We start from the raw sequence: 27,930 nt of genomic DNA, 5'->3' as shown, positions 1-27,930 counted from the left end.
TGAATTTCAAGAGCGATGAAGGTGTCAAAAGGCTTGCAAGCGCCAAGGAAGTAAAAGTGAATGAACATCGGTGCATCGTTGTTGATCCAGCAAACCAGGCCGTGCGGCTGAAGCTGCATTGGATGTTACACAACGTGACGGACGAGGACATACGCACCGCCCTTTCACCGTACGGGAAGGGCATGGACGTCTTCCGGGAGAAATGGCGTGTCCACGGAGTGCAAGATAAAGCATCCTCAACGCGTGCGGTGTCGTTGGTTTTGAAGACGGGTATGACCGTGGAAGACCTGCCTCATCAACTTCGTGTCGCTGGTGAGCAGGCCTTAGTTGTTGTACCAGGCAGAGCACCATTTTGCCTGAAATGCCGAAACACCGGTCATGTTCGACGTGACTGTCGCGTCCCGAGATGTGCCGTTTGCCGGCGCTACGGCCATGATGAGACGGAGTGTGTTAAGACCTACGCGTCCGTAACGGGACCGGCGCCTCGGGAGGACGTGGCTGACCTGTTAATGGATGAAGCAGACGTGGATGAGTCTTTCCGTGCGCAAGTTCTGCCGGCCGACACATTTGCGATGCTCACTGAGCAGGCTTACATAGCCTCGAAGGTGGCAACTGTAGTAACTACTGAACAGAAAGCTGCAGTGCAGACAAGTGACGGAAAAGGCAAAGAAGAAACGGCCATAGAACTCGCCTCTGCCGGGGCGAGTACAGCAGAGCACGGGCCAGCAACTGCAATGATGGAGATCGCAGACACGAGTGCAAGCAGTGCGGCTACGAAGAGAGCAAGGGACGTAACGAGCGGCCAAGAGGAGGAATTTGACAACGAGACCAAAGACGAACCGCCGCAGAAAACCCAGGCGAGTCGTCGGGCGTCCATTCGCCCGAAACCGAACATCCCGCCGGACAGATGGACGGCGGCAGAACCGCCTACCTAGGACCTGGCGCCTACTGGGGCGCCCGGACTAGCGACGTCAAGAGATGGGTGCCACTTCAGAATTAGCCTACGCGTACACCGTAAAGGTACGCGTGTGGTTAGAGCGGCTTTTCATTGAGCATTTGTTTTTGGAAAGTTTTTTACAAAGTGTTGGAATGGTTTGTTCTCCGGCGGCACCTTGGGGGGGGGGGGGCGATCGGCTTGCTTATACAGACTAATGGCGGTAAAATTAGAGACAGCAGTGAGAGTGGCCATTTTAAATGTTCGTGGCCTCGGAGCGCGAAGGAGACAGTATCAACTCAGTCGCTTGTGTATGGAGAAGGAACTCGATGTTGTCGCCTTACAAGACACTAAGGTCGAAACTCAAGAGCAGACCGATCGCATGGTGACGCCTTTCACGGCGCATTACAATGTGTGCGTATGTCATGCTAATGGTACATCAGGCGGGTGCGCGCTGCTTATACGGAAGAGTGCTGGCATTATTGAAGAACGTGTAACTGTATGTCAAACTGGCCGCATGCTCATTGTCGATTTTTTCTTTTCTGGAGCGTCGTGGTGGCACATATGCGTTTATGCGCCGAACATTGTGAATGGCCGAGTGTTGTATTTTGAGTATATAGAGCAGTACCTAAAGTGTGACCGCTACATCATATTTCTTGGTGATTTTAATTGTGTCTGTACTGCGGAAGATCGAAACCGAGGGGAACGTGTTCGTGACAAAAGCGCTGTCTATTTGAGCTCCCTAATTGACGACCACAACATAGAAGATGTGGGTCAAATTTTCACTGACGGTACGATTCCGCAGTACACACACATTCAAGGAAACAGCCGAGCAAGGCTGGACAGAGTGTATGTTTCACTAGATTTGATCCCCCTTTGTAACAGTTATAATGTCACACCACTATCGTTCACCGATCATAGCTTAGTGAGCTTCGTGATGGGGGCAAAAGTTAAAAGAACACGATTCAACTGGAACACGTGGAAATTCAACCAAAAGCTGCTTGATGATGAGCCATTTGTGCGCAGAGTAAAGGAAAAGATATTAGACTTGATGACAAACAAGCATGACAATTTTATGGCTGCATGGGAAGAATTTAAGGTCCAAGTTAAGTTAATTGCGATCGAAAGAGGAAGCAGCCGCCAGCATGAAGAGCTGCAGAAACAAAGAGAGCTGCAAAGACAGCTAGAATTTCTGTTGAGCGTACAAAATACGGTTCATGATCAGGTTGCGGAAAATGTAAAGAAAGTAAGACATGAACTGGAAGTTATTGACGCAGAGCGATATAAAGCTGCAGTTATACGTGCTCGGAGCGAACGGTTATGGATGGGTGAGATGCCAAACAAACGGGCAATGAGCGACGAAAAGCGGCATGCGTCAAGAAATGAGATTAAACAGATACGTTTTCAAAACGAGGTGACGTCAGAAGCTGTTTTAATCGAGAGAGCCTTCGTTGAGCATTATCGGGAATTGTTCGGCAATGGGACACGCTCTGGACTAGGCTTCGACAGCGAATTCATGAGCGAAATGCCAAGGTTGGAAGACGGCGTTAGAGAAAGCCTTGAAATGCCAATAAGTGTACCCGAGATTGAAAGGGCGATAGATGAGTTGCCGTCAGGAAAGTCGCCAGGGCCAGACGGCCTAGGCGCCAAGTTTTACAAATCATTCAGTCACGAGTTTTCCTGTATTTTGCACAGACTACTCTCAGAAGCGTACGAAGTTAAAAAAGTGCCACCCTCATTCCGCATGTCACACGTAGTTTTGATTCCAAAAACCGATGACCGGGAAAAGCTTCTTTTAGTAGGCTCATACAGACCGATAAGTCTAACCAACACAGACTACAAAATATTTATGAAAGTACTGGCTGGACGATTCCAAAGCGTGATTAAGGAGCTTGTAGGGCCACACCAGACGTGTGGCATTAAAGGCCGTACAATTTTCACCAACACCCACATTGCAAGGAATGTGTTAGAATGTTGTGATGACATTGGGGGTCGGGTGGCGATGTTGCAGCTCGACCTTGCGAAGGCCTTCGACCGGGTGTCACATGAGGTGCTTTTCTCTATATTGCAGTACTGTAATGTTGGGAACATCATTTTAGAGGGCATTAAAATGGCTTATGAAGAGTGTTCAACGCAGATTCTAATTAATAAATGCCTTAGTTCGAAGGTGCCAGTCCGCTCGTCTGTACGACAAGGCTGTCCTTTGTCCCCGTTGCTTTTTGCCATATACCTCGAACCTTTTTGTTTGGCAGTCATCCATGATGTAAACATACGTGGTTTTAGGCTGCACGCCGCTGAAGTTAAAATGCTAGCCTATGCAGATGACGTCGCCGTCTTTTGTGAAGACAAGGAAAGCGTGATCGAGGCTGTCCGCCTGGCAAGATCTTTCTGCAAGTACACGGGCGCCCAGATAAACTTCGAAAAAAGTGTTGGCATATGGCATGGAAGTTGGGACGCGATGCCCACTGATTTCGCCGGAATGCAATGGACTACAGTGCCTGCACCTTATCTAGGTGTGTCCCTTGAGCACTATCAAGACTCCACACAGTTATGGAGCGGACAAACAGAATTGATGAAAGAAAATATAAAGGGATGGCAAGGCCGAAGATTATCAGTGTTTGCGCGATCCTCAGCTTGCAATGTTTTTTTGGTTGCCAAAGTGTGGTATATACTGCAAGTAATGTTCATGTCTCGCGTCAGTGTTCAAAAAGTGCACCGGGTGTTTGCTACCTTTATATGGAATTCCACTTGGGAGCGAACCAGCCGTACAAACCTTTTTCGCAGTGTTCGCAGTGGAGGCCTTGGGCTCTCACACTTGTTCATCAGACAGATTGTATCGCGGTTCTTTTTGCTGCGCGATGAACGAAATGCTTTTCTCCGCACGGTCATTCAGGCGAGAATGGCAACAGAACTGCCGGAATTTGTTTTAACTACATCCAGTGTTATCAGTAGAAGAGCGACTGATTATTATCGTGAAGTAGTTGCGTGTTTTCGAATACTCTGTGCACGGTTTTCGCTGGAGTATTTGTGCTCAGTGAGAAAGAAAAAACTGTACGTCGATTTGGTTGACAGCATGCTACCTACCCCACTGTATAGGATTGTTCACTGTGGAGGCCCAGGAAAAGATGTGCTGAAACGAGTCAAAAGGATGCCTGTAAGACCTGCTGCGAAAACATTTTTTTCCAGCTACACACAAACACCCTCCCCGTTAAAGTATGGCTTGAACAGAAAGGAATATTCGTACCGTGGACAACAAACTGCTTGCTGTGTGCAAAGCCCGAAACAATTGAACATGCCTTCATTGATTGTCGGGACGCAGTATTTCATTGGGATGTCTTGCAGCGCACTCTCAAAAAAGAACTCCCCATAACCCCGTATGGAATTCGATTCCCGCCAGTTGAAAGTGATCAAGGAATACCTTTTGATATGTTCATGCTCCTGGGCCTCCACAGTTTGTGGAAGACGAGAATGGCTGTTCGTCATGCTGACGCCAATGCACGCTCTACGCGAGAGAACTTCATTGAAAGTGTTTCTTTTATACGAGAAGTGTATCGTGCACAGAGTGAACCCGCAGACGGGGTTAGCATTCTTGATGAGCTGGTGTGCCTCAAGAAATTTTAATATGACCATCCCGCCTGACGTGATGTCGGTGCACTGTATATATGCATTTGTATTGTTTCGCTAGTGTCAAAGCAGGCAATAAAGAAAAAAAAAGCCTCCGTGGCGCAATCGGATAGCGCGTTCGGCTGTTAACCGAAAGCTTGGAGGTTCGAGCCCTCCCGGGGGCGAAGCTTCTCCTTTTTGATGCTTTTTTTGCTGTATTTATTCTGGTAGATTTTCTGTAGCAAGTGCGTGGTGGGGAGAGCGCCGAGCAGCCGCCTCCGTGGCGCAATCGGCTAGCGCGTTCGGCTGTTAACCGAAAGGTTGGAGGTTCGAGCCCTCCCGGGGGCGAAGCTTCTCCTTTTTGATGCTTTTTTTTGCTGTATTTATTCTGGTAGATTTTCTGTAGCATGTGCGTGGTGGGGAGAGCGCCGAGCAGCCGCCTCCGTGGCGCAATCGGCTAGCGCGTTCGGCTGTTAACCGAAAGGTTGGAGGTTCGAGCCCTCCCGTAAGCGAAGCTTCACCTTTTCATGCTCTTTTGTTGTATTTATTCTGGTAGATTTTCTGTAGCAAGTGCGTGGTCGGGAGAGCGCCAAGCAGCCGCCTCCGTGGCGCAATCGGATAGCGCGTTCGGCTGTTAACCGAAAGGTTGGAGGTTCGAGCCCTCCCGGGGGCGAAGCTTCCCCTTTTGATGCTTTTTTGTTGTATTTATTCTGGTAGATTTTCTGTAGCAAGTGCGTGGTGGGGAGAGCGCCGAGCAGCCGCCTCCGTGGCGCAATCGGATAGCGCGTTCGGCTGTTAACCGAAAGGTTGGAGGTTCGAGCCCTCCCGGGGGCGAAGCTTCTCCTTTTGATGCTTTTTTGTTGTATTTATTCTGGTAGATTTTCTGTAGCAAGTGCGTGGTCGGGAGAGCGCCGAGCAGCCGCCTCCGTGGCGCAATATTCCACTTCCGGCCGCGGAAGCCTACGGATGTGTTTTCATGTGCTCCAACGTGGCGGTCTTAGCGGCTCAGTCGAGCCGCGGTAACAGGAATGCTGCTATGGATTGTGTAGATTACCAAGTCATTTTGCCGCCTCTGCCTACAGGACCATGCGTAGCCAACACGCTATTTCTTCACGGAGACGTAAAGGCAAGACCCTACCGAGTTGAGGATTGCCGAGACACGCTGGTTCGCCTGGGAGTGCTCCCCGAGGTTGACGCCTTGGGGGCCTTCCAAATGAACCACGTGTGGGCAGTTACGTTTAGAAGCCCAGAGGCAATGAAGAAGATACTGGACCTCGGTGACATTATGGTGAAGGAGCGTCGCTGCCTGGTTGTCAACCCAGACAGCCAGGATGTGCGGCTCAAGATCTACTGGCTTCTGCACAACGTGCAAGATGAGGACGTGCGTGCCGCGCTCGCGCCTTTTGGGAAGGTCACCGAGGTGTTCAAGGAACGGTGGCGCGTTCAAGGCATGACTGATAAAGGTTCGTCAACTCGCACGGTATCCCTGAAGCTCAAATCGGGTGTTACCATTGACGACCTCCCGCACCAATTTCGGATCTCCGGCGTCATGACACTGCTGGTGGCGCCTGGGCGTGCCCCGCTGTGCCTGAGGTGCAACCGCACAGGCCATATCAGGCGAGAGTGTCGCGTGCCACGCTGTGCTATGTGTCGCCGCTTCGGGCATGACGAAAGCTCGTGCGTGCGAACATACGCCAACGTGGCGGGAGCAACTAAAAGTGATGAAGTCATCCAGGAGCACACAATGGACGCAGTCGATGCTGAAGAGGCCGCTGGAAGGGACGGCATGGTGCAAAGCCCCGCTCCGAAGGACTTCACTCGTGAGCCTGAGAAGAATATGGACACCAAAGAAGTTGCAAAGAAGTCCTCTCCAACTGAAGCCAAAGAAAAGCTTGCCGACAAGGATGACAAGAACAAGACAGTCAACGAGCCTGCCGAATCACTCGGACACACTCCAAGTCCTATGGACACGACGGAACCACTCAAAGGAGCAGGTCCTTTAAAACGCCCGCTTGACAATACCGTGAAAAATGACGAAAGATCAACTGAAGCAAGCCACGAAGAACCACTTGCGAAAACACCGACTGGGCGCCGGTTAAGCTTCAAGCCAGCCCCCAACATCCCAGCGGACAGAAAAGGGCCAGCGTCGGGACCGACGTGAACCCGCAGCCAGTGTTCGCAGTATGTGGGCGTACTGCGGTGGGGGAGGGGAGGGGGCGGTGACTCCGAAATTGTTTTTGACCGAGGCTGACATCGAGCTGCCGGATAAGACGACGGAGGATGTGAAGACTGACGTCGCATGCGAACGAAGTGAGTGTCAACTGTGGCATGTAGTCTGCTTAAGAGAGATTTCGGTCTGACGCGCCTTCTCACATTGCCATGGAAATACACCTAGACACAGCATTACGATTTGGTACAATTAATGTTCGAGGCCTTGCAGGAAGGCGCAAGCAATACCAGCTTTGTCGCCTGTTCATGGAAAAGAACCTTGACGTAATCGCTGTACAAGAAACAAAAGTCGATAGTGAAGAAGGAACGGATCGAATGCTGGATCCATTTAGGTCACGTTTCTACGTATGTGTGTCCCACGCAGCCGGTACTGCAGGCGGTTGTGCACTATTTCTGAGAAGCGCTTTAGGCTTCTCGGTAGAAAGCGTCTACACAGACGAGGGTGGTCGACTAATTGTTTGCGATGTGTGTTTTGCTGATTTGAAATGGCGGATTATTTGCTTGTATGCACCCAATAAGGTGAACGAGCGCAAGGCTTTCTTTGAAAGTGTTGAAGCCCATTTGCAGTGTGATGAAATTGTTGTGATGATGGGTGATTTCAATTGCGTCTGTAACGTAAAAGACAGGGTTGGAAGCCCGCCTATTCATGATGCAAGTGCGCGGTACTTGAATGTGGCGATAGAAAACTACAATTTAGAGGACGTTGGGGGTGTGATGGCCAATGCAGATACGACACCGTTCACCCATTATCAGCGAAATAGTCACGCCAGGTTGGATCGCGCCTACATATCGGCAGATCTAATACCACTGTGTAATCTATATGAAGTGAGCCATGTTTCCTTTTCTGACCACAGCTTAGTTATTTTTGCTGTTGGCCCGAAAAAGTCGACTGGTTTCAACTGGGAATTGTGGAAATTTAATGTGAAGCTCCTTGAAGATCAATCATTTTTGATCGGCGTTAATGATAGACTTCAAGTATGGTTCAAAACACAACACAAAAGTCATGCAGAAGCGTGGGAGCATTTTAAACAAGAAGTCAAAATGTTCGCTATAGAAAGGTCCGGTGCTTTGCGACGAGAGGAAAAGAAAAAAGAAGTAGAAATGCAAACCAATCTAAATTTTTATTTATGCCTAGAAAATAATAGCCCTGGAAGGTATACGAAAGAAATAAAGGAAATTAAATCCCAGTTGGAATTAGTCGAAGCTGAAAGATATAAAGGTGCGGTCATACGAGCACGCGCGGAAAAGTTATGGTGCGGCGAACAGCCGACGAAGCGTTCACTCGGTGACGAACGAGCTTATGCCTCGCGGAATGAGATAACAGCCGTAACATATGGCAGTGTGGTTGTACGAGACAAAGAAACCATACGACGGGCCTTTTATGAGCATTACTGCGAACTGCTAGGGCATGAGCCAATTCGGGAAGGAGGATTTGATAATGAATTCTTGCCACTATTGCCAAGCCTTGAGGGTGACTTAACGAAAAGGCTTGAAGAATCAATCACTGTCGAAGAAATAAAATGGGCGATTGACGCGCTCAGCTCCGGAAAAACGCCAGGGCCAGACGGTCTCAGATCCGCTTTCTACCAAGCCTTTAAGCAGGACATAGCCATTCCCTTACATAAAGTAATTACGGAAGCGTATGAGAACTGTGTGCTCCCTCCTTCTTTTCGTCAGAGTCACACGGTGTTGATACCAAAGTCTGAAGACACTCACGCATTGTTGTCGGTACGGGCGTACCGCCCGACAAGTCTCACAAACACAGATTATAAAATATACACCAAGGTTCTTGCACAGAGACTCCAAAATGTGATACAACAATTAGTAGGGCCCCACCAGACTTGTGGCATAAGAGGACGATCTATTGTCACCAACGTACATGTAGCGAGAACAATATTGGAAAGTTGTGACGCTTTCTCAGATAGGGTGGCACTGTTGCAACTTGACCTGGAGAAAGCGTTCGATAGAGTGTCGCACGAAACACTATTTCTTGTTTTGGAACATGCCAACATAGGTTCTGTTCTTCTGCAAGGTGTTAAAATGTGTTACGATGGGGTATCTACAAAACTAATAGTTAACAACAGCCAACGGCTATGATAGAAGTTAAGTCCGCTCTGCGCCAAGGATGTGCCTTATCGCCTTTACTTTTTGCCTTATACATTGAACCATTTTGCTTAAAGGTTATTAGTAGTACTATCATAAGGGGATTTTCGATGGCCTCCAGAGAAGTAAAGATTTTAGCCTGCGCGGACGATATCGCCCTATTCTGTCGAGACAAGGAAAGCGTCTCTAATGCAGTAGAGGTAGCAAACAGATTCTGCAAGGTCACCGGAAGTGCGATAAACTGGAGCAAATCATTGGGAATCTGGCATGGTAATTGGAACGATAAAGCAGAATTTTTTGAAAATATGCAGTGGACCGTGACACCTGCGCGGTACCTTGGAGTACCGCTACAACACTACCATGATACAATGATTATTGGCAAGAAGAAGTAGAGCAAGTTAAAGTTAAAGCAACAAAGTTTGGAGGTAGGAATTTGTCCGATTTTCGCGCGATCAACAGTATGCAATCTTTTTCTTTTTGCGAAAATCTGGTATGTGCTGCAAGCACTGTGCGTGTCAAGAATGAGCATCCAAAAGATACACAGAGCATGTGCTGTTTTTATATGGGGATCCACATGGGAGAGAACCAGTCGCACGAATTTATTTCGATCGGTGAAGTCTGGGGGCCTTGGGTTGGTGCATTTGTTTTTGAGGCAAGTTGTCTCGAGATTTATTTTCCTGCGAGATCAGAAGGATCCCTTTTTGCGAACAGTGTGCCAAGTACGTTTACGAGATGTGTTACCTCAGTTTATCGTATCCTCAAGATCGGCAAATGGTGCAAGTCTCCGCGGCTTTTTACGGGAGGTAGCTTGGTCCGTGGAATTCTTGTGTGCTCGCTTTTCATTTGATTATCTTGCTATTGTTGGAAGGAAAAAATTGTACAAGGATCTAGTAGATATTTGCATGCCAGTTCCTTTGTACCGTTCTATGTATTCAGCGACCACAGGAGTGGACGTATTGAAGCGAGTGAAACGGATGCCAGTGCTGGTCTGGGGTCAAAACTTTCTTCTTCCAACTGCATACTGGAACTCTTCCCGTCAAACCTTGGCTACAACAAAAAGGCCTTTTTGTGGCGTGGTCCATAAACTGCATCTTGTGTAGGAAACCCGAGACAATAGAACACATTTTCTTGGATTGCTCGGACGCACTTTTCCTGTGGGACATTATGCAACGTACACTGAAAAAGGATTTACCTGTCACACCGTACGGCATCCGTTTCCTTCCAATTGCGAGTGAAGATGGTGTTCCTTATGACATGTTTATGGCGCTGACTCTACACAGCCTGTGGAAAACGCGCATGGATGTCAGGCATGAACGTCTGGTTATTCGCTCAGCTAGGGAGCATTTTATTGAAAGTATTTTGTTCTTGCGCGAGGCTTGCAATGCACGACTAGCTAAGCCTGAATGGGCAACTTTGTTAGATGTACTCGTCTGTCTAAAGCGTTTTTAACATAGTGCGCCAGCCAATTGACGGCAGGCGTTTATACCACCAGAGCATTGTAATATCATATTCGCTTCATGTGTATGTGTGTTTCTATCTTTGTCAAAGAACGGCAATAAAGAAAAAAAAATGCAGTCGTGGCCGAGTGGTTAAGGCGATAGACTTGAAATCTATTGGGTTGTACCCGCGCAGGTTCGAATCTTGCCGGCTGCATGCATTGTTTTTCTTTTGTTTCGCCATAATCAGGAATCTGAGCAGCGGAGAGAAAGCTCCTTTTGTTCTTGCAGTCGTGGCCAGATTCTGCTTAGGGCCACCGAGTGTGACGGACGCATGATGACGGGCTCCGTAGGAGCGGCTTCAGCTGGCCCAGAGCGGCCGCGGTAACAGGATTTTGCCTGCTGACGAGTATCAAGTTGTTTTGCCGAGTTTGCCAACAGGGCGTTTTGTTATTAACACAGTTTTTTTACATTGTGACATCAGGGCCCGCCGATACCGGGTGGAAGATTTCCGCGATGCGCTCGCCCCGTTATCGCTCCTGCCGGAAGTGGTGGCTCTCGGGGCCTACCGTATGAGCCACGTTTGGGCTGTGACCTTCAAGGACAACGAAGCCGTGATGAAGATAGTCAGCGTTGGTGAGCTGCAGGTCAAAAAGGGCCGATGCCTCGTCATTGACCCCGCCAACCAGGATGTGCGCTTGAATGTGCATTGGCTGCTGCACACCGTTCCTGACGAGGACGTGCGTCTTGCCTTCGCGCCGTTTGGAAAGGTCACGGACGTCGCCCGCGAGTGGTGGCGGGTGTATGGCGTGGCCGATAAGAACTCTACCACAAGACTGGTTACGCTGAAGTTGAAGCCGGGCGTAATGCTGGACGATCTCCCACATCAGGTGAGCGTCGCCGGCGAGCTGGCTCTCGTGGTTGTGCCGCGCAGGGCCCCTCTCTGCCTACGCTGCCGCGGAACGGGCCATATTCGTCGCGACTGCCGCATACCGCGGTGTGGTGCGTGCCGACGCTTCGGTCACGAAGAGAGTCAGTGCGAGCGGACGTACGCTAGCGTGACCGGACCCGTGAGCAACGACGACAACTCCGCCCTACTCATGGACGAGGCGGACATGGAAGACACATCGTCCACGACTAAGGAAGCAGCTGGCGAGGCGGCAAAGACGGAGGTACGACTTCAGCAACAGGGGCAAATGTCAATGAAGCCGTCGCCACTGAACAACAAGAGCAAGTAGAGGGCACAGTAGCCATGCCGAACCGTGAGAAGAGAGCCCACCTGATGCCGGGAGCGGCCTCCACCGCCCCTGAACAGGAAGACATGGACACCCATACCGGGCTTGCTAACTTGCAGGCGGGGAAACGCCCGCGCGACCAGACCAATAGCCTGGCTACGTTGCAGGACAGCAGCGGCGGAGACGAGCCACCGCCCAAAACGCCAGGTATGAGGAGACCAACCTTGAAGCTGCGGCCGAACATTACGGCCGATTCACGGCAGGCGGGTAAACCGCCTCCGTAGTTCTGTACTGTGCTTAGCTTGAGGCAGGTTGGGGGTTGGTGAGTGCAATGGCCGTCACCCTGAGCGCAATTCTTTTGGATATGTGTCAGGAACGAGGGCCCAAGTTCCATGTGAGTGTTGCTTTCGAGAGGTCGGGTTGTGTTCCCTTTTGTGGCATTCGACGCGGTTATCGGCACGTCATTATGAATACTCGTCCTTGCGTAACTGTGGTGGGCACCATTCTACCGTGTAGTCATGGCAGCTAATATCGAAGGAGCGCTACGTGTAGCCACGTTAAATGTACGAGGGCTCGGTGCAAGAAGGCGGCAATGTCAGCTAAGCCGGCTACTCTTAGATAATGACTTGCATCTTGTGGGAATCCAAGAAACGAAAATAGAGAGCCAAGAACTAACCGACAGAATGGTGTCCAATTTTCGTGCGCACTTTGACGTGTGTGTTTCTCACGCTGTTGGTGGATCAGGTGGTTGCGCTGTATTCATACGAAGAAACTTTGGCATTTGTGTGCAGTCAGTGTTTTCGTGTAAAAGTGGGCGCCTTTTAGTGACTGAATTTTGTTTTTGCGATAAGGATTTCCGTGTTATTTGTGTCTACGCACCGAATATTAAAACAGACCGGCGATCCTTCTTTGAGCGTCTTGAAGAGTACGTAAAATGTGACAAGGTGGTAATACTGCTGGGCGATTTTAACTGTGTATGCACTGCTGACGATCGCGCAAAAGTTTCACGCGTTCGCGATAAGAGTGCTGAATTGCTAAATGCAGTGGTGCATGATTACGACTTGGAAGATATCGGTAGTGTCTTCGCCAGCGGTACCCACCCACAGTTTACGCACTTCCAGCGTGATAGCCACGCTCGGCTAGATAGATTATATGTGTCAGCCGAATTGTTGCCCTTGTGTAGGGAATATGATGTGCAACCCATTGCATATAGCGATCACTGCTTGGTAGCTGCCACCTTTGGGAAAAGACAGATCAAACACACCTTTAACTGGGACCTCTGGAAATTGAACGCGCAGTTGCTGGATGACGATGCTTTCGTTGATGCTGTTGCGAAGGAACTAGAAAGCCTGATTTCAGTCGAATTAGCAAGCTTCGCCATTAAATGGGAAGAATTTAAACAGAAAGTAAAAACAATGGCTATTGAAAGCAGCAGTGTCCTTCGGCATAACCTGAAACAGGCAGAACCGAACCTTCGCCAGCAACTGCAATTTTTCATCAGCATGGAAAGTGTCCAGCCTGGTGTGTATGTTAACGAAATAAAGGAAGTGAAAGCCGAACTCGAAAGGATAGACTCTGAGAAATACAAAGCCGCCGTTGTGCGATCAAGGTCTAAGAAGCTGTGGGCGGGAGAAGCGCCAACAAAACGAGCTCTCTCAGACGAGAAAAGGTACGCATGTCGGAAGGAAATCCGCCAGCTAGCTAAAGGCAATGACATCACGTCCGACAAAAACGACATCAAACAAGGGATCGTCGATCACTTCAAAGCCTTCTTAGGTCAACCACGCGAACCTAAAGGTGGCTACCAGACGGAATTCCTTTCATTGATGCCAAAGCTTGATGAAGAAGTTAAGGCACGGCTAGAACATCCCATTACCCTGAGTGAGATAGAGTGCGCAATAGACGAGTTGGCGCCCGGTAAAGCACCTGGGCCTGATGGCTTAGGGGCTACTTTCTATAAAACGTTTAAGTCAGCGCTGGCTCATGTCCTCCATCTAGTTATCAGCGAAGCGTATGACCGAAAAAGATTGCCCTTGTCTTTCACAACCTCGCATATCGTGCTAATCCGGAAGAGTGATGACGAAAAGAAACGTTTGTTGCCAGGCTCATATCGCCCGATAACTCTAGCCAACGTTGACTATAAAATATTCACGAAAGTTTTAGCGAAACGACTGCAAAGTGTCATCAAAACATTGGTAGGGCCTCACCAGACTTGTGGCATTAAAGGCCGCAGTATTACAACAAATGTACACGTGGTTCGAAGTGTGCTAGAGTGTTGCGACGCGATTGGCGATTACGTCGCGATGATGCAGATAGATTTGGCGAAAGCCTTCCACCTCGTCTCGCACAAGGCTCTACTATGCATACTCGAACATACGAATGTTGGCAGTGTCATAACGGAAGGCGTAACGATGGCGTACAAAGACTGCTCAACGCGAATCATTGTTAATGGGGAGCTCACCGATAGCTTTCGTGTGCTCTCGTCGGTGCGTCAAGGATGCCCGCTTTCGCCCCTTCTGTTTGCTGCTTATCTCGAGCCACTCTGTTTGGCCATTAAAAACAACGACCGCATAGCAGGCTATCGACTACAGGCAGCACACGTTAAAATATTGGCGTATGCAGACGACATCGTGATTCTCTGTACAAATAAAGCCAGCATTAAAGAGGCAACAACTGAAGTCGAAAAATTTTGCGTTTCAGCTGGAGCCCAGATAAATTGGGATAAAAGTTATGGCTTCTGGCATGGGAGTTGGAAGACACGCCGGAGACCTTTTCTCGATTGAATTGGTCAAAGTTGCCTACACCGTACCTGGGGTGCCTCTCGGAAGTTACCGTGAGGCCGAACCGTACTGGCTCGACCAAGCTTCGAGAGCGAAGGAAAAGGCTGACGGTTGGAGAGGAAAGCAATTGTCAATGTTTTCTAGAGCCACTGTTTGCAACCTCTTTTTAGTTTCTAAGATATGGTATGTTATGAATGTGTTGTGTGCTGCGCGGGTAAGCGTACAAAAAATTCACCGCATTTTCGCTACTTTCATTTCGGCCTCTACCTGGGAGAGGACGAGTCGAACAAACTTGTTTCTCCCTGTCAAGAAAGGTGGGCTTGGTCTGGTTCACTTGTTTTTGCGACAAATTATGTCACGCTTTGTGTTTCTGCGGGATCAAAATGATCTTTCTTCGAACAATAGTACAAGTACGGCTGGGCAGACTTCTTCCGGGATTCGTTGTTTCGTCGGCTCAGAACATGCCGGGAACTGTGAAAGGATACCTGCGTGAAGTGGTGATGTCATATAGGAGGTTAAATGTGCGTTTCTCACAGCAGTATCTGTCCACCGTTACAAAGAAAAAATTGTACAGAGACCTTGTGGACACGATGCTCCCCGTACCTTTGTACCGCTCGCCACACCGTGGAGGCCCCGGACAGGACGTGCTAAAAAGAGTGAAGAAAATGCCAGTACGGCCATCAACTAAGTCCTTCTTCTTCCAATTACATTCAAACACACTTCCCGTTAAGACCTGGCTTCATAGCAAGGGTATTTTCATCCCCTGGAACACCAACTGCTTTTTATGTAAAAAACCAGAAACAGTGGAACATGTTTTCCTAGACTGCTGGGACCCGATCTTTCACTGGGACGTTCTGCAGAGAACGCTGAAGAAGCAGTTACCCCTGGACCCGTATGGGATACGCTTTTTGCCTATAGATACCTCAGAGCAAGTACCGTACGACCTCATTATGGTCCTGGGCCTCCACGCTATGTGGAAAACTCGCATGCAATTTGAACATGCAGACTTGGTTGTAATACCGGTGCGAGAACACTTCATTGAGAGTGTTGTTTACGTGAGAGACGCTTACAAATCACTGCCTGATCCACCACAATGGATGTATGTACTCGATGAACTGGTGTCACTGAAAAGATTTTAGTGCTGTGTTGGCCAAAGTGTGGCTGGCACGTTTTATCATTTGTAACCCTTGATTTTGTACGTCGACGACGGCAATAAAGAAAAAAAAAGCAGTCGTGGCCGAGTGGTTAAGGCGATAGACTTGAAATCTATTGGGTTGTACCCGCGCAGGTTCGAATCCTGCCGACTGCGTGCGTTGTTTTTCTTTTGTTTTGCTTCGCCTTAATCAGGAATCTGAGCAGCGGAGAGAAAGCGCCTTCTGTTCTTGCAGTCGTGGCCGAGTGGTTAAGGCGATAGACTTGAAATCTATTGGGTGGTACCCGCGCAGGTTCGAATCCTGCCGACTGCGTGCGTTGTTTTTCTTTTGCTTTGCTTCGCCTTAATCAGGAATCTGAGATGCGGAGAGAAAGCGCCTTCTGTTCTTGCAGTCGTGGCCGAGTGGTTAAGGCGAAAGACTTGAAATCTATTGGGTGGTACCCGCGCAGGTTCGAATCCTGCCGACTGCGTGCGTTGTTTTTCTTTTGCTTTGCTTCGCCTTAATCAGGAATCTGAGATGCGGAGAGAAAGCGCCTTCTGTTCTTGCAGTCGTGGCCGAGTATCTTAAAGAAGTAGTCGATAGTGTGCGCTTTCTTTCAGTGCGTTTTTCTTTCGATTATTTATCCGGCGTGAAAAGAAAGACATTATATAAAGATGTGTGCGATATTGTATTTCCAGTGCCATTGTACAGAGCGATATACAGTGGAGGACCAGGACAGGATGTCCTTAAACGGGTGAAAAGAATGGAGGTGCCTACTGGGACAAAAACATTCTTTTTTAGGCTACACACAGGAACGCTGTCAGTGAAGACATTCATGGAAGAACGCGGCTTCCTTGTACCATGGGGCCCACACTGCTTGATTTGCAAGCAACCTGAAACTGTAGATCATGTGTTCTTGGATTGCTGGGAAGGTGTCTACTTCTGGGACGTCCTAAAACGGACAATCAAGAAGGAGTTTCCGTTGAATCCGCATGGGATCAGGTACTTACCGATTGAGAGTGAGGACGGGGTTCCATACGACCTAATTATGCTCAATGGCCTCCACTGTTTATGGCGGGCACGAATGGCTGGGTACCATTGCGACCCAGATGCTAGGCCTGCTCGTAGTTATTTTCGAGAAAGTATGTCTCGTTTCATTGAAATTAAGAAAATACAAGATTGTGTACCCGATTGGCTGTCGACGATAGAACCTCTGACAGCTTTAAAACGAATTTTAGTTTGACAACGCCAGTCCATGTTGGGCTGATGGCTTACATGTTTTTCTGTATGTTCTGTAGGTGTTATTTTTGTGATGTCTGTTTCTATACTGAGTGTTCTGTACATTGTCAAAGACCGGCAATAAAAAAAATTGCAGTCGTGGCCGATTGGTTAAGTCGATAGACTTGAAATCTATTGGGTGGTACCCGCGCAAGGTTCGAATCCTGCCGACTGCGTGCATTATTTTTCTTTTGTTTTGCTTCGTCATAATCAGGAATCTTAGCCGCGGAGAGAAAGTGCCTTTTGTTCTTGCTGTCGTGGCCGAGTGGTTAAGGGGATAGACTTGAAATCTGTTGGGTGGTACCCGCGCAGGTTCGAATCCTGCCGACTGCGTGCATTATTTTTCTTTTGTTTTGCTTCGCCTTAATCAGGAATATGAGCCGCGGAGAGAAAGCGCCTTTTGTTCTTGCAGTCGTGGCCGGGATTCTACTTCCGGCCACCGAGCGTGACGGGCGTGAAATCATGTGCTCCAACGGAGCGGTATCAGCGGCCCAGCTTGGCCGCGGAAACAGGTTTACTGGCTCAAGTGATCAGGACTACGAATTTATTTTGCCGCGGCTACCAACAGGTCGAATTGTGTTAAATACGCTGTTTTTGCACGCCGACGTCAGAGCAAGGCCCCACAAGGTCGAGGATTTTCGCGACGCACTGGTCGGTTTGGCACTGCTCCCCGAGGTTATCGCCTTGGGGGCGTACCAAATGAACCACATTTGGGCTATCACGTTCAAGAGTGCCGAAGGAATGAAGTAAGCTGCTCTCCACCCGTGAAATGAAATTGAAAGAACGTCGGTGCGTTGTTATTGATCCCGGTGACCAGGACGTGAGGATGAAGATCCACTGGATTCTGTACAATGTGCAGGATGAAGACGTGCGAACAGCGCTTGCACCGTACGGCACCGTGACGGAAGTCGCCAAGGAACGTTGGCGCGTTCAGGGAGTCATGGACAAAGGTTCGTCAACGCGTTCTGTCTCCTTGAAGTTGAAGCCGGGTGTTACAGTTGAGGACCTGCCGCACCAGCTACGCATTGCTGGAGAACAGGCCCTCGTTGTTGTTCCTGGAAGAGCCCCACTTTGCCTTAGGTGCCATACCTCAGGACACGTTCGACGGTAATGTAAAGTACCCCGTTGCAGTCAGTGTCGCCGCTTCGGCCACGATGAGTCGCAGTGCGTCAAAACGTACGCAAATGTCACAGGGCCCATGAGAAGAGAGGACCATTCCGAACTTGTCATGGATGCGGATGAAGCCGAGGAGGCAGCGAGAACAGCAGAAAAGAACGTGCCGTCGCCAGCTTCTACGCCTAACGTTATTAGTGGAGGCGGGGCAACGACACAGACCGAGGACAAGACCGCTGTGCCTCTTCAGGCTGTTGAAGACCTGAATGTTGATGCTGCGGAAGGAAAAGGAAGCCAAAGTGCTTCTACTGAAGGTGTAAAACCAATAGAGGACGAAGATGGCATGGACGTCGTCCAACCAAGCATTAGCAGTGCGGCAGCAAAGAGGACTCACGACAAGGCCTGCGTCGAAGAGGCTCAAGGTCCTCCTACAAGCATCGATGAACCACCTTCCAAATCGGCAGGACAGCGCCGGCCGACGTTTCGTCCTAAACCCAACATCCCGCCGGACAAAAGGCCGGCGACGACTACACCGACGTAGAAGTCATGGCTCTCTTCTGGCTTGGCAAAGGACGGGAGGAGACGCACGAAGGAGCTATCAAGTGCGGCGCGCTGACACTGCGTGCTGCGGAGGGCCCGCCCATCTCTTGGGTGTGCTCGAGAACTCTTGAAAGGACACAATTGCTGTACTCCTCTTTTCGATGTTTTGCGGCTGAAGGTGAGCACGAAGCGGTTCCGTCCTTTTAATTTGTCGCGCACATGGCGGTCAAAACAAAAGCAGCACTTAGATTTGCCACGATTAATGTAAGGGGACTGGCAGCGAGGCGACGTCAGTACCAATTAAGTCGCTTGCTGCTCGAGAATGATGTGGACGTAGTGGCAGTGCAGGAGACAAAGGTGGCTAGTGAAGATCAGACGAACCGCATGGTTGAGCCCTTTAGAAGCCGGTACAATGTATGTGTGTGTCATTCTGTTGGTACATCGGGAGGATGTGCCATTTTAATCCGGAATTCTTTAGGTGTTATTGAAGAATGTGTTACAGTTTGCAACACAGGGCGTTTCGTCATGTTTGATTTTTCCTATCTTGATGTACAGTGGCGCGTAGTGTGTGTGTACGCGCCAAATAAGGAAATTGAGCGCAAAGCATTCTTCGAAATGTTGCAGCCCTATCTGAAGTCTCCTAGATATATTATCCTTATGGGAGACTTTAACTGCGTTTGCATGCCCGAGGACAGAGTTACGAACGCGACCATTAGAAGCCAAAGCTCGTTACTACTGAGAGCAATTGTCCAAGACTACAACTTGGAAGACGTTGGGAGTGCACTGTCAGAAGGAGCCCGTCCGCAATTTACGCATTTCCAACGAGCAAGTCATGCAAGACTGGACAGAGCTTATGTGTCAGCTTGCGTGGTCCCACTGTGCAATGACCACCTGGTTAAAAACGTTGCGTTTAGCGATCATTGCATGGTAATGTTTACACTGGGAACGAAGACCAAAAGGTCGAAGTTCAACTGGAATCTTTGGAAATTCAATGTAAAGCTTCTTGAGGATGAAATTTTTGTGCGTACAGTAAAAGAAAAAATGGACTTTTTACAAACGGATGAGCACGGAGACATTATTGCAAACTGGGAACATTTTAAAGAGGAAATAAAAATGAGCGCTATAGAAAGAGCGAGTGTGCTACGCCAAAGGGAGAAGGCAGACGAAAAAGAACTTCATAGCCGCTTAAATTTGCTTCTCAGTTTGGAAAGTGCGCAGCCGGGCCAGTTTGCAAAAGAAATAAGAGAAACAAAAAATAAATTAGAACTGTTGGACAGAGGAAAATACAAAGGAGCAGTCATACGAGCACGTACAGAACGGTTGTGGTTGGGCGAGATGCCGACAAAACGGTCCCTCTGTGACGAAAAGCGATATGCAGTCAACAACGAGATAAAAGGGATAGAATACAAGGGCGAAATTGCTTATGATTCCAACACTATTCAGAGAGCGTTTGTTGATTACTACGAAGGACTACTGGGTCACGAGTCAAACGTAAAAGAGGGCCTTGCGGCGGAATTTTTGGCACTGATGCCTATCTTAGATGATGAAGTCAAGCTTGGGCTCGAGGAGCCGATTAGTGCAGCGGAAGTGGAGCGTGCAATCGACGAGTTAAGCTCTGGCAAATCACCTGGACCGGACGGGCTGGGCGCAGCTTTTTACAAAGCGTTCAAAGGCGACATAGTGTATATTCTACACAACGTAATTCAAGCAACGTACGAAAAACAGATAATGCCTCCGTCTTTTCGAAGAACTCACATCGTCTTGGTTCCGAAGAGTGACGACCCAGTAAAGAGATTGTCAGTCAAAGCTTATCGGCCCATAAGTCTCACGAATGTGGACTATAAGATTTTCATGAAGGTTCTAGGCAGAAGGTTGCAGAATGTAATAAAAGCTATCGTCGGCCCACACCAAACGTGCGGGATTAAAGGACGCACGATACAGACAAATATTCATGTAGCACGGAGTATATTGGAGTGCGGCGATGCATTTGATAAACGCGTAGCAATGTTGCAACTAGACATGGAAAAGGCCTTTGACCGAGTCAACCATCATATCCTGTTTTCTATCCTTGAACACGTGAATGTTGGCCGAGTGCTCTTGGAAGGTGTCAAAATGGCATATGCTGGTTGTACGGCAAACATCATTGTTAATAAGCAAATGAGTGAAAGTATCGCTGTTCGTTCTTCAGTGAGACAAGGGTGCCCATTGTCTCCATTGTTGTTTGCACTGTATCTGGAACCTTTTTGCCTGAAATTATGTCAAACGAAAAAGTGCGAGGCTTCACGATGTTGTCCACCGAAGTTAAAGTTCTATCGTATGCGGATGATATCGCTATTTTCTGTGAAGATAAAGACAGTATAGCTGAAGCGGTGAGAGACGCGGCTAGGTTTTGCAAAGCCTCCGGAAGCGTGATAAACTGGGAAAAGTGCTTTGGCTTCTGGCACGGCAATTGGGATTACGCACCTGTTATGTTCGAGAGTGTTCAGTGGATAACGTCACCTGTCAAATACTTGGGAGTACCGCTAGACCACTATCGAGAACCGGCAAATATTGGGAAACGGAAATTGAGCGCACGCGAGAAAGTACGCAGAAATGGGGTGGGCGTGATCACTCAATTTTTGCGCGGGCCACAGTATGCAACCTTTTTCTGGTGGCAAAGGTGTGGTACGTGCTTCAGGCGTTTTGCATGTCACAGACCAGCGTCCAGAGATTGCATCGAGTCTTCGCAGTGTTCATTTGGGGGTCGAGTTGGGAGAGGACAAGTCGCAAAATCTCTTTCTATCTGCGGGAAAAGGGGGCCTAGGTTTGGCTCATTTGTTTATCAGGCAACTCGTGGCCAGATTTCTGTTCCTCCGAGACCAAAAAGACGCGTTCTTGCGGAGGGTAATGCAAATTTGTTTCAAAGGAGCACTGCCTGAATATGTTGTATCATCCAGCCCTGTGAAACACGTGCGGGTGCGCGGCTTTCTTTGGGAAGTTATGCGCGCATTTCAGTGTTTGAAAGTTCGTTTTTCTGCGCAGTATCTTGCTGATGTTAGAAGGAAACAGCTTTATAAAGATCTCATTGACACTATGTTGCCTGTACCTGTGTACCGTTCCATATACTGTGTCGGCTCGGAAAAAAATGTCCTGAAGAGAGTTAAGAAAATGTCGGTGCGGCCCTCGATGAAAACATTCTTCTTTCAGCTGCACACTGGCACACTGCCCGTGAAGCCATGGCTTCAAGAAAAAGGAATATTTGTCCCTTGGTCCATAAACTGCCTAATCTGCCGAAAACCAGAGACAATAGACCACATGTTTCTTCACTGCACAGACTCTGTATTTCACTGGGACGTGTTGCAACGAACTTTAAAAAAGCCGCTACCGATATCGCCTTATGGTATACGATTTCTACCGGTAGATGGCGTAGACGAAGTACCTTGGGACATGTTTATGCTTGTCAGCCTACACAGTATATGGAAAAACCGAATGGCATTCAGACATGCAGATGAGACGGTTCTCTCCATACGTGATTACTTTGTAGAGAGCATATCTTATATAAGAGATGTGTTTAAGGCCCAAAAGGAACAACCAGAGTAGCTCCGAATAATGGATGACCTTGTTCAGCTGAAACGATTTTAATCATGTGGTGTGAACAGGGCAGACCACTGCTCGCATCTTTTACATGTAAGTGTTGTAAGTGATGTGTGTGTGTTACTTTGTGTTTTGTACCAAGATGGTAATAAAGAAAAAAAAAAGCAGTCGTGGCCGAGTGGTTCAGGCGATAGACTTGAAATCTATTGTACCCGCGCAGGTTCGAATCCTGCGGCTGCGTGCATTGTTTTTCTTTGTTTTGCTTCGCCTTAATCAGGAATCTGAGCAGCGGAGAGAAAGCGGCCTCATTTCTTGCAGTCGTGGCCGAGTGGTTAAGGCGATAGACTTGAAATCTATTGGGTTGTACCCGCGCAGGTTCGAATCCTGCCGGCTGCGTGCATTATTTTTCTTTTGTTTTGCTTCGCCTTAATCAGGAATCTGAGCAGCGGAGAGAAAGCGCCTTCTGTTCTTGCAGTCGTGGCCGAGTGGTTAAGGCGATAGACTTGAAATCTATTGGGTTGTACCCGCGCAGGTTCGAATCCTGCCGGCTGCGTGCATTATTTTTATTTTGTTTTGCTTCGTCATAATCAGGAATCTTAGCCGCGGAGAGAAAGCGCCTTTTGTTCTTGCAGTCGTGGCCGAGTCATTCTGCTTCCGGCAGCCGAGCTGAGCGGTCAGCAGAGTCATGGGCTCCAATGGAGCGGCGACAGCGGCCCTAGTCGGCCGCGGAAACAGGGTGAACTGTGAAGACGACACAGGCTATCAGATTATTTTGCCTCCCTGCCAAAAGGACGCGTGGTGTTGAACACCGTATTTTTGCACGGTGACGTGCGAGCCAGACCCTACAGAGCTGAGGATTTTCGGGACGCTCTCGGCCCAACAGGACTGCTGCCGGAGGTGCTTGCGCTTGGGGCTTACCAGATCAACCACGTCTGGGCGGTGACCATGAACAACGCCGACGCCACGAAACGGCTGCTGGACGTCAAGGAGCTCAAGGTAAAGGGGCGGCGCTGCATCGTGGTTGACCCCCAAGACCAGCAGGTACGGCTGCGTCTTCATTGGCTAATACACGGTGTGGCTGATGAAGATGTAAGAACGGCGCTGGCGGCCTTTGGAAAGGTCGTTCAGGTCACCCGAGAGCGATGGCGGGTACAAGGAATCAGCGACAAGGGGACGACTACCCGCTCCGTGTTGCTCAAGCTCAAGAGCGGCGTGAAGCTGGAAGACCTCCCACACCAAATCAGGGTCGCAGGTGAACTGGCACTTGTTGTCGTGCCTGGCCGCCCAATGCAGTGCTTGCGCTGCCAAGGCTCTGGTCATGTACGTCGGGAGTGCAAGGTCCCTCGGTGCTCGCAATGCCGCAGGTTTGGTCACTCGGAAGACCAGTGCATACGCACGTACGCTTCTGCGACCGGGCCGGCCGAGGGTGACGACGCCGCGCAGTTGGTGATGGATGTGGCCGAGGCCGAGGACGCGGCAAAAGGGGCAGGAGACCAGGCAACCCCAAGTGCGGCAGCCTGTTCGCTTGCACCGGCTGTCGAGGCGGTGGCACCAGTGGATAACAAGGCTACCGATGGAGGGGCAGAAGATACAGCGGACAAGACTAAGGAAGAAAGCACAAGCAACTCAGCGGATGCATGTGTGCCAATGCAGACAGTGGAAGACCCGTCGGAAAAGAACGACGCAACGGGCAGCAACGTCGGAGCCTCTGTCAAACGTCCTCTTGAACAGCCTGCAGGCAGCAACGCAGCGAACCAAGGAAGTAGCGAGGACGGGCCGCCTTCGAAGACATCTGTGGGCAGGCGCAGCAGCTACAAGCCACGTCCCAACATTAATACAGCGGAAAAAAGACTGACAACAAGCCACCACCGCTCTCCAGTGGCACCGGTCCACCGGGTGGACCTAGGGGCGTCTAGCGGAGAGCTAGACGCTAAAGGTAAGCACCATGCTCCGGGCCCAATCTCATTTCACTAGACAGCCATGGCTACCAACCCGACGCTTAGATTGGCGACGCTAAACGTTCGAGGTCTGGCCGCCAAGCGAAAGCAGAGCCAAGTGTTCAGGCTCCTGGTGGACCATGACCTTGACGTGTTAGCAGTGCAAGAGACAAAAGTGGATGGTGACGAGGAGACACGGAGCATGGTGCAGCGGTTTACGTCGTGGTATTACGCGATAGTGAGCCACGCCATAGGGGCGTCGGCGGGTTGCGTATTGTTTGTCAAGAAATTATCGGGTCTCGCGGTGCAAGGTATTTTTTCATGTTCATCCGGCCGGTTAGTTTCGTGCGATTTTGTATTGAGTGGACTTGAATGGCGTGTGGTGTGTATTTATGCGCCAAATGCGTCACAAGATCGGTCGCTTTTTTTCTCAAAGTTAAAGGAGCACATGTCTTCTGATAAGCATATGGTACTGTTAGGTGATTTTAATTGTGTTCTCAATGCCAGAGATAGGTCAAATCTAGGCCTAAAGAGCGATAAAGGTCGGGACATTTTGGCCGAGATAATTACTGAATGGGAATTGGAGGACGTGGCGGACTGCATGATGGGGACGCGAGATGTGCGTTTCACGCACTTTCAGGGAAACAGCCATCCGCGTTTAGATCGCATTTACGTGTCGCTTGCAGCAATACCAATGTGCAACAGTTACAATGTCTGTCCTATTTCCTTCACTCATCATTGTCTAGTTAAATGTGACATAGGAAGAAAGACAAAAGGTTGCAGATTCTCTTGGGAACTGTGGAAAATGAATTCGAAACTGACCACTGATGAAAGTTTCGTAGCAGAGGTGTTGGAGTGCATCGCAGAAACTCTTCTGAAAGGAGAAGGTAAATTTGCAGAACGATGGGAAGAGTTTAAACAGCGGATTAAAATGAAAGCCATCGATCGTACCGTCACACTAAATTATGAAGCAAAAAAGAAAGAAAAAGAACTAAGAACAACCTTGGAAAAGTTGACAGAACTGGAGTGCCAAGAGCCGGGAGCATTCAAAAGTGATATACGGAATATCAAACAGCAACTTTAACTGCATGACTAGGAGCGTTATCGCGGCGCGATTGTTCGTGCTAGAGCCGAGTCCTTTGCTGTGGGGGAGACACCCACAAAATGGGCGCTTGCACTGGAAAATGCGCACGCACGACGCAATCAGATTGACGTGATCGAAGCAAGCGGTCACGAAGTTACAGGTACCGATAGCATAGCACGTGTGTTCTTTCAGCACTATGAGAATCTATTTGCACATAGGCAGGTAGACCTGGAACGCTTTAAAACGAAGTTTTTAGCACGCATGCCCCAACTGAGTGATGAAACGAAAGCTGCATTAGAAGCACCGATAACTGTTTTTGAAATGGAACGCGCGATTGATAACTTGAATCCCGGCAAGTCGCCTGGCCCTGATGGGCTTTGCGCTGCGTGGTACAAGCGGTTTAAAAAGGAATTGTCAGAAGTGCTCGTAGCAGTTTTCAACGAAGCGTACGAAGGAAAGGTATTACCACCGTCGTTCAGTGAATCCCACACGGTGCTGATTCCGAAGTCAGAGGATCAGGACAAGCTGAAGCAAGTAACATCATATAGACCAATAGCACTCACAAATGTGGACTACAAGGTTTTAATGAAAGTTCTAGCTGCTAGACTTCAGACAGTTATTAAAGACATAGTCGGTCCGCACCAAACATGTGGAATTAAGGGTCGCACTATAGCTACGAATGTTCACAAGATGCGGTCCGTTCTAGAGTGTTGCGATTCCCTGGAAGCTTGTGTGACCGTACTCCAGTTGGACCTGGAGAAGGCATTTGATTGTGTAGCACATGTAATTTTGTTTACCATATTAGAACACATTAATGTCGGGTCCATCATCATGGACGGTGTAGCTCTGGCGTATCAGAATTGCTCTACCAGACTAATTATTAACAAGGCATTGGGGGCCCCCATCAAAATCCAGCGTTCCGTGCGCCAGGGCTGCCCCATAAGTCCTCTTCTGTTCTGCATTTATATTGAAACGTTATGTTTGTCAGTACTTGAAAATAATTCTATTACCGGTTTTCGTTTACAATCATCTGAGGTTAAATTGCTCGCATATGCAGATGATGTTGCAGTGTGTTGTATCGATTATGAAAGCATCGAAGAGTCCATTAGAGATGTCAAAGTTTTCAGCGACGTTACAGGAAGTCGGGTAAACTGGGGAAAGTGCCTGGGATTTTGGCACGGAGTGTGGCCGTCGACGCCGGACATTTTTGCCAACGTCGTGTGGCAGAGGATGCCTGTGAAGTACCTCGGTGTGCCACTTCAGTACTACAAAAATAATAATGACTACTGGCAGCAACAAGCAGACCTCTTACGTGAAAAGGGCGAATGCTTGGAGGGCTAATTATCTCTCCATGTTTGCGAGGGCTACCGTGTGTAACATGTTTTTTGTGGCTAAATTATGGTATGTGATGCAAGTTATGTACTGTTCTAGGGTAAATGTGCAAAAATTGCATAGGGTTTTTGCGATCTTTGTGTGGGGATCTACCTGGGAAAGGTGCAGTCGCACAAACTTGTTCAGGAGAGTAAAGTGTGGGGGGCTTGGACTGGCACATCTTTCTCAAAGAGTTAGTGAACAGGTTTTTCTTTTTTCGCGAGGTAAGCGACCCATTCCTGCAAACGGTGTGCCAGGCAAGATTAGGGCGACTGTTACCCGACTATGTTATTAGCACCCATGTCATGTCGGGTACGGTGCAGGGTTACTTTCGGGAAGTAGTATCAAGTGTGCGATTTCTGTGCGTTCGGTTTTCCAATGATTATTTGTATTCTGTTACAAAGTGAAAATTGTATAAAGACATATGTGACATAGTGTTGCCAATTCCCTTGTACAGAGCCATATACAGTGCAGGCCAGGGTCAGAATGTCCTGAAAAGAGTTAAAAGAATGCAAGTAGCGCCAAGTGCGAAATCTTTCTTTTTCAAACTGCATACCGGGACGCTACCTGTGAGAACTTTCCTTGAGGAGCGCGGGTTTTATATGCCCTGGGGTTCTCACTGTTTTATTTGCAAACAACCGGAAACCATCGATCACGTTTTTCTTCACTGTTGGGAGGGGGTCTTTTTTTTGGGATGTGTTTCAGCGGACAATGGAAAAAGATTTCCCGCTAGATACGCACAGTATCAGGTACCTTGCAATAGACAACGAAGAAGGAGTACCTTTTCATCTGATTATGTTGACTGGCCTGCACAGTATATGGCGCTCACGAATGGCTGGCTTCTACTGTGAACCAGATAGAAGACCGGCAAGGCCGTACTTTCGAGAGAGCATGGCTCGTTTAATAGAAGCAGAAAAAACAAAAGAATGTGTTTCCCCCTGGATTGCCAGCGTGGAACCCTTGGTTACACTTTTACACAAAAGAAATTTTAAATGACATCGCCAGTCACCACGTGACTGACGGCATTATGTGCATTACAATAACAACCTTATTGTAACCTTGTTTTGACGTCTCATTTGTGATGTGTGCTACGTGTTGTGTTGTTGAAAAACCGGCAATAAAGAAAAAAAATGCAGTCGTGGCCGAGTGGTTAAGGCGATAGACTTGAAATCTATTGGGTTGTATATACGCGCGCAGGTTCGAATCCTGCCGACTGCGTGCGTTGCTTTTCTTTTGTTTTGCTTCGCCTTAATCAGGAATCTGAGCCGCGGAGAGAAAGCGCCTTTTGTTCTTGCAGTCGTGGCCGCGGAAGTTAAAGTGCTTAGTTACGCAGATGATATCGCGGTCTTTTGTAAAGATCAAGAAAGTGTCACAGTGGCAATAAGTGATGTCAAGTCATTCTGCGAGTGTACCGGTAGTAGAATTAATTGGAATAAGTGTCTAGGTATCTGGCATGGAAACTGGCGAAGAACGCCCTCATTGTCCGAAAACGTCACTTGGACGGTATCACCTGATAAGTACTTAGGTGTACCGCTCCAACACTACAGGGACACAACAGAATATTGGAACGAAGAAACGGAG

The 27,930-nt window shown here is 48.8% G+C and overlaps 13 non-coding genes across 13 annotated transcripts; all 13 read left to right on the top strand.

The window, feature by feature from the left end:
* Positions 1-4,648: 4,648 nt before the first annotated feature.
* Positions 4,649-4,722, top strand: Trnan-guu (transfer RNA asparagine (anticodon GUU)). Its single transcript has one exon. It is a non-coding gene; the product is annotated as a tRNA-Asn (tRNA).
* An 89-nt stretch (positions 4,723-4,811) lies between these two features.
* Positions 4,812-4,885, top strand: Trnan-guu (transfer RNA asparagine (anticodon GUU)). The gene has a single exon. It is a non-coding gene; the product is annotated as a tRNA-Asn (tRNA).
* Positions 4,886-5,136: 251 nt separating this feature from the next.
* Trnan-guu (transfer RNA asparagine (anticodon GUU)) lies at positions 5,137-5,210 on the top strand. Its single transcript has one exon. It is a non-coding gene; the product is annotated as a tRNA-Asn (tRNA).
* Positions 5,211-5,297: 87 nt separating this feature from the next.
* Positions 5,298-5,371, top strand: Trnan-guu (transfer RNA asparagine (anticodon GUU)). The gene has a single exon. It is a non-coding gene; the product is annotated as a tRNA-Asn (tRNA).
* Positions 5,372-10,440: 5,069 nt separating this feature from the next.
* On the top strand, positions 10,441-10,522 carry Trnas-uga (transfer RNA serine (anticodon UGA)). Its single transcript has one exon. It is a non-coding gene; the product is annotated as a tRNA-Ser (tRNA).
* Positions 10,523-15,547: 5,025 nt separating this feature from the next.
* Positions 15,548-15,629, top strand: Trnas-uga (transfer RNA serine (anticodon UGA)). The gene has a single exon. It is a non-coding gene; the product is annotated as a tRNA-Ser (tRNA).
* Positions 15,630-15,704: 75 nt separating this feature from the next.
* Positions 15,705-15,786, top strand: Trnas-uga (transfer RNA serine (anticodon UGA)). The gene has a single exon. It is a non-coding gene; the product is annotated as a tRNA-Ser (tRNA).
* Positions 15,787-15,861: 75 nt separating this feature from the next.
* On the top strand, positions 15,862-15,943 carry Trnas-uga (transfer RNA serine (anticodon UGA)). Its single transcript has one exon. It is a non-coding gene; the product is annotated as a tRNA-Ser (tRNA).
* An 881-nt stretch (positions 15,944-16,824) lies between these two features.
* On the top strand, positions 16,825-16,907 carry Trnas-uga (transfer RNA serine (anticodon UGA)). The gene has a single exon. It is a non-coding gene; the product is annotated as a tRNA-Ser (tRNA).
* A 75-nt stretch (positions 16,908-16,982) lies between these two features.
* On the top strand, positions 16,983-17,064 carry Trnas-uga (transfer RNA serine (anticodon UGA)). The gene has a single exon. It is a non-coding gene; the product is annotated as a tRNA-Ser (tRNA).
* A 5,207-nt stretch (positions 17,065-22,271) lies between these two features.
* On the top strand, positions 22,272-22,353 carry Trnas-uga (transfer RNA serine (anticodon UGA)). Its single transcript has one exon. It is a non-coding gene; the product is annotated as a tRNA-Ser (tRNA).
* Positions 22,354-22,428: 75 nt separating this feature from the next.
* Trnas-uga (transfer RNA serine (anticodon UGA)) lies at positions 22,429-22,510 on the top strand. The gene has a single exon. It is a non-coding gene; the product is annotated as a tRNA-Ser (tRNA).
* A 4,971-nt stretch (positions 22,511-27,481) lies between these two features.
* Trnas-uga (transfer RNA serine (anticodon UGA)) lies at positions 27,482-27,567 on the top strand. Its single transcript has one exon. It is a non-coding gene; the product is annotated as a tRNA-Ser (tRNA).
* The last annotated feature ends 363 nt before the right edge of the window (positions 27,568-27,930 follow it).

This window comes from Dermacentor silvarum, chromosome 1, assembly GCF_013339745.2.
Source record: "Dermacentor silvarum isolate Dsil-2018 chromosome 1, BIME_Dsil_1.4, whole genome shotgun sequence".
Lineage (NCBI taxonomy): Eukaryota > Metazoa > Arthropoda > Arachnida > Ixodida > Ixodidae > Dermacentor > Dermacentor silvarum.
The sequence above is the reverse complement of the archived record's forward strand: the minus strand, read 5'-3'. Positions and strand labels throughout refer to the sequence as shown.